Raw genomic sequence first — 6,000 nt, forward strand, 5'->3', positions numbered from 1 at the left:
GGCACTATTACTGTTCTAAATAGTTAGAGTGTAAAAAAAATGGTCACCCCCGTGAGAAGTCATACAGTGACACCATACTGCCCTCTCTATTGCTCAGAGACATTGGCCGCTGCTCTGTTGATGTATTCCAGTGCAACACCCATTGTCACCGATCAATAGCTACAGCAGTACCATGCACCATAATGCCATTGCACTCGTTCTGGTGGCAATATGTAAAAAACATTTTTTATTTTTTTTTACGTATTGTCCTTAGAGCGAGCACTGTTTCACTATGGCGACATTGTACTGCTGTGGCAGTGATTGTGTACAATGGCGGGCCGGCTCTGATGGGTCCCGCCGACCCATCCACACCCACCGAGCACTCGCCGCAATATGGCAGACATCTCACCCTCCACAACCTCACCTACTGACCAAGCCATTGTGGATGCCAGAGATAAAGACCCTAATCATCAGTGTCCTATTCACAAGAAGCCTCACCCTCTTAAGAAATGTTGTGGGCTTAGGGCAAAGACTTTACAAGAGTGCAAGGAGATTCTCCAGAAACTTGGAATATGCTACAAGTGCTGTGCTTCTTATAACCACTTTGCTAAAGGCTGTAAAGTTGTCATCAAGTGCACAGAATGCGGTAGCGACAGACATGTTACAGCCATGCATCCTACTCCACTTCCAGAAAACCCGCAGCAGCTACCTACCTCAACCCCTGTCTCAAATTATGGCGGGGAGCAACAAAGTCATGCTCTAGCCAAAAGTAATGTTTCTTCTTCATGCACAGAAGTCTGTGGAGAGGAACTGGATCACAAATGCTGTGCCAAGATATGCCTAGTCAAGATATACCCAAAGGATCATCCTGAGGAAACTGCTAGGATGTATGCCATAATAGATGAACAGAGCAACAGATCCCTGGTTAAGCCTAAATTATTTGAGCTCTTTGGCTTAGAAGGTCACGCCACACCGTATACTCTCAGAACCTGTTCTGGTCCTGTAGATGCCTTTGGCAGAAGGGTCGATGGATTCATGGTCTGTCATATCAAGGATGGAGAAGGCATACCCCTCCCGACATTAGTTGAGTGTGATCAGATACCAGACGAAAGAGGAGAGATTCCTACTCCAGAAGCTGCATATCATCATCCTCACTTAAGGCACCTTGCTGATGAGATTCCTGCGATGGACAAGAGCGCTGAAATCTTGGTCCTGTTAGGAAGAGACATTCCCAGAGTACATAAAGCAGGCGACCAATGCGATGGACCTAACGATGCCCCTTATGCCCAAAGACTTGACCTAGGCTGGGTAATAGTGGGCAATGTATGCCTGGACAGAATGTCATCTGAGATCCATTCCTTCAAAACTTACATGTTGGGAAATGGAAGTGCATCTCACTTCAAACAGTGCCCTCACCATTATGAAGTAAAGGAGAAGCCTCTTGACGTCATCCAAGTACCTGATGTTACTCTTGTTCTTTGTAATGACAACCTAGATACCACAGTGTTTTGTACTACAAGTGATGACAACAAAATAGCCTTGTCAGTCGAAGATAGAGAGTTCATCAAAATAATGGAAGAAGAATTCTTCCAGGATGAGTCTAACAGCTGGATCGCACCATTACCTCTTCGTGCTGCAAGGGCCACACTCCCAACCAATCGTGAACAGGCTCTATCCAGATTCAACTCACTTCAACGAACACTAAAGAACAGGCCTTTTATGAAAAGGATCTTTGACAATGATCACGCCGAACCAGCGCCACCACTTCAAAGACACGATGAGTGCTGGTACTGCCTTTCTTTGGAGTGTATCATCCACGTAAGCCAAAACAAATCAGGGTAGTATTTGACTCCAGTGCCAAGCATCAAGGCGTATCCCTGAACGATGTTCTTCTCACTGGCCCGAATCTAACCAACAACCTTGTAGGTATACTTATGAGATTCAGAAGAGAACCAGTTGCCATAACTGCTGATATTGAGCAAATGTTTCATTGCTTCATTGTACGTGAAGACCATAGGAACCTCCTAAGGTTTCTGTGGCACCGTAACAACAACATGGACAATGAGATCATTGAATACCGCATGAAGGTACATGTTTTTGGAAATAGTCCCTCACCCGCTGTTGCAACATATGGTTGACGAAGGACTGCCCTTGATGGAGAAAAGGAGTATGGTGCGGATGCTCGACACTTCATTGAGAGAGACTTTTATGTTGACGATGGACTTAAGTCTTTACTAGAGATGAGCGAATCGAACCAGGCGAACCGGAATTCGAGTCGAATTTCAGGAAATATTCGATTCGCGCCGAATCGGAAATTTTGCCTACTTCGGGTGCGCGAATCGAACATTTCCCGATCAGCCGGCAAAAGTGAGCTCCGCTATTTCTGACAGTTCTCTGACAGAAGGAACACATGTTTAGCGGTTGAAACATTGTATCTATTAGTTTACATTTAGGATACAGATGTTTCAACCGCTGTACATGTGAAGACGCTGTGAGAGAACTGTCAGAAATAGAGGAACTCTGCACATACACTTTTTGCCGGCTTGGAATTATTCTTATTTTCATCCTACTTCTTCTTCTTCATCCTCATCCTCAGAAGAAGAGGATGAGGATGAGGATGAAGAAGAAGAAGAAGAAGAAGTAGGATGAAAAGAAGAATAATTCCAAGCCGGCAAAAAGTGTATGTGCAGAGTTCCTCTATTTCTGACAGTTCTCTGACAGCTTCTTCACATGTACAGCGGTTGAAACATCTGTATCCTAAATGGAAAATAATAGATACAATTTGTTATACAATATTAGTTTCCAAGCCGGCAGATACACTTTTTGCCGGCTTGGAATTAATCTTATTTTCATCCTACTTCTTCTTCTTCATCCTCATCCTCATAAGAAGAAGAAGAAGAAGTAGGATGAAAATAAGAATAATTCCAAGCCGGCAAAAAGTGTATCTGCAGCGCTCCTCTAAGTGTATCTGCAGAATGTCATTTATGGAAAAAAATAGATACAATGTTTCAACCGCTGTATGGAGTGAATGTCCCAGAACTGTCAGAAATAGACTATTTATGACAGTTCTGGGACATTCACTCCATACAGCGGTTTCAACCGCTGTATGGAGGGAATGTCATAGAACTGTCAGAAATAGACTATTAATGACAGTTCTGGGACTGTCCTTCCATACAGCGGTTGAAACATTGTATCTATTTGTTTCCATAAATGGATCCATTTATGGAAACAAATAGATACAATGTTTCAACTGCTGTATGGAAGGAATGTCCCAGAACTGTCATTAATAGTCTATTTCTGACAGTTCTATGACATTCCCTCCATACAGCGGTTGAAACCGCTGTATGGAGTGAATGTCCCAGAACTGTCAGAAATAGACTATTTATGACAGTTCTGGGACATTCACTCCATACAGCGGTTTCAACCGCTGTATGGAGGGAATGTCATAGAACTGTCAGAAATAGACTATTAATGACAGTTCTGGGACTGTCCTTCCATACAGCGGTTGAAACATTGTATCTATTTGTTTCCATAAATGGATCCATTTATGGAAACAAATAGATACAATGTTTCAACTGCTGTATGGAAGGAATGTCCCAGAACTGTCATTAATAGTCTATTTCTGACAGTTCTATGACATTCCCTCCATACAGCGGTTGAAACCGCTGTATGGAGTGAATGTCCCAGAACTGTCAGAAATAGACTATTTATGACAGTTCTGGGACATTCACTCCATACAGCGGTTTCAACCGCTGTATGGAGGGAATGTCATAGAACTGTCAGAAATAGACTATTTCTGACAGTTCTATGACATTCCCTCCATACAGCGGTTGAAACCGCTGTATGGAGTGAATGTCCCAGAACTGTCAGAAATAGACAGAAACTGTCACAGAACTGTCCTTCTTCTCATCCTTCTCCTTCTTCTCATCCTTCTTCTCATCCTTCTCCTTCTTCTCATCCTTCTCCTTCTTCTCATCCTTCTCCTTCTTCTCATCCTTCTTCTCATCCTTCTCCTTCTTCTCATCCTTCTCCTTCTTCTCATCCTTCTCCTTCTTCTCATCCTTCTCCTTCTCCTTCTTCTCATCCTTCTCCTTCTTCTCATCCTTCTCCTTCTCCTTCTTCTCATCCTTCTCCTTCTCCTTCTTCTCATCCTTCTCCTTCTCCTTCTTCTCATCCTTCTCCTTCTCCATTTTCTCATCCTTCTCCTTCTCCTTCTTCTCATCCGTCTCCTTCTGCTTCTCCTTCTCCTTCTTCTCATCCTTCTCCTTCTTCTCATCCTTCTCCTTCTTCTCATCCTTCTTCTCATCCTTCTCCTTCTTCTCATCCTTCTTCTCATCCTTCTCCTTCTTCTCATCCTTCTCCTTCTTCTCATCCTTCTCCTTCTTCTCATCCTTCTCCTTCTTCTCATCCTTCTCCTTCTCCTTCTTCTCATCCTTCTCCTTCTTCTCATCCTTCTTCTCATCCTTCTTCTCATCCTTCTCCTTCTTCTCATCCTTCTCCTTCTCCTTCTTCTCATCCTTCTCCTTCTTCTTATCCTTCTCCCTCTTCTCATCCTTCTCCTTCTCCTTCTTCTCATCCTTCTCCTTCTTCTCATCCTTCTCCTTCTCCTTCTTCTCATCCTTCTCCTTCTCCTTCTTCTCATCCTTCTCCTTCTCCTTCTTCTCATCCTTCTCCTTCTCCTTCTTCTCATCCTTCTCCTTCTCCTTCTTCTCATCCTTCTCCTTCTTCTCATCCTTCTCCTTCTCCTTCTTCTCTTCCTTCTCCTTCTTCTCCTTCTTCTCATCCTTCTCCTTCTCCTTCTTCTCATCCTTCTCCTTCTTCTCATCCTTCTTCTCATCCTTCTCCTTCTTCTCATCCTTCTTCTCATCCTTCTCCTTCTTCTCATCCTTCTCCTTCTTCTCATCCTTCTCCTTCTCCTTCTTCTCATCCTTCTCCTTCTTCTCATCCTTCTCCTTCTTCTCATCCTTCTCCTTCTTCTCATCCTTCTTCTCATCCTTCTCCTTCTTCTCATCCTTCTTCTCATCCTTCTCCTTCTTCTCATCCTTCTCCTTCTTCTCATCCTTCTCCTTCTCCTTCTTCTCATCCTTCTCCTTCTTCTCATCCTTCTCCTTCTCCTTCTTCTCATCCTTCTCCTTCTTCTCATCCTTTTCCTTCTCCTTCTTCTCATCCTTCTCCTTCTCCTTCTCCTTCCTCATCTCCAAGGGCATTTAAATTAAAGGTACAGTGTTCTGCACTAATTTAAAGGCTCTCTGAAGCCTAGAAACCCTTTTAATAAGTTAACTTCGTAGCGAAGAAATTCGCATCGAATCGAATTTCATACTGGAATTCGCCGAATCAGCCGAATCGAATTTTTGAGAAATTCGCTCATCTCTAGTCTTTACCTACAGATGAAGAAGCCATAGACCTGCTCCAAAGGACACAAGGTATGCTTTCCGAGGCTAACCTCAGACTACACAAGATTGCCTCGAATAGTGTCGCTGTTATGAAAGCCTTTCAACCTGGCGATCATGCCACTGGGTTTAAAGATTTAAATCTTGGGATGGACATGCCACCTGCACAGAGAAGTCTGGGCCTATGGTGGGACTTATTAAAAGATACGTTCGGCTTTCAAGTCGGCTCTGCAGACAAACCATTTACCAAGCGTGGTGTTCTGTCAGTGGTGAACAGCTTATATGATCCATTGGGATTTGTGGCTCCCATCACCATACAAGGTAAAGCCTTACTTAGACAGTTCTCAGAGTCTATTAAAGATTGGGATGCTCCACTGCCTACAGACAAGCTTCCAAAGTGGGAGTCCTGGAAACAATCTCTACATGCCGTAGATGGAATCAGTATACCACGCTGTTACACACCAACTATCCTTACCCCAGCTACTCTACTTACCCAGAAGCTTGGGTCCGTTCCTGTTCCACCTGGAAACTTTAAAGCAGGAAATCTGTGCTATGACCAGTGGAAGCGAGTACAACACCTCTCCAACAGCTTCTGGAATCGTTGGAGAATGGAGTATATTTCTACTCTGCA

The sequence above is a fragment of the Staurois parvus genome, unplaced genomic scaffold, assembly GCF_062004578.1.
Source record: "Staurois parvus isolate SC_StPar_1 unplaced genomic scaffold, SC_StPar_1.0 ptg000132l, whole genome shotgun sequence".
In the NCBI taxonomy this organism is placed as follows: Eukaryota; Metazoa; Chordata; class Amphibia; order Anura; family Ranidae; genus Staurois; species Staurois parvus.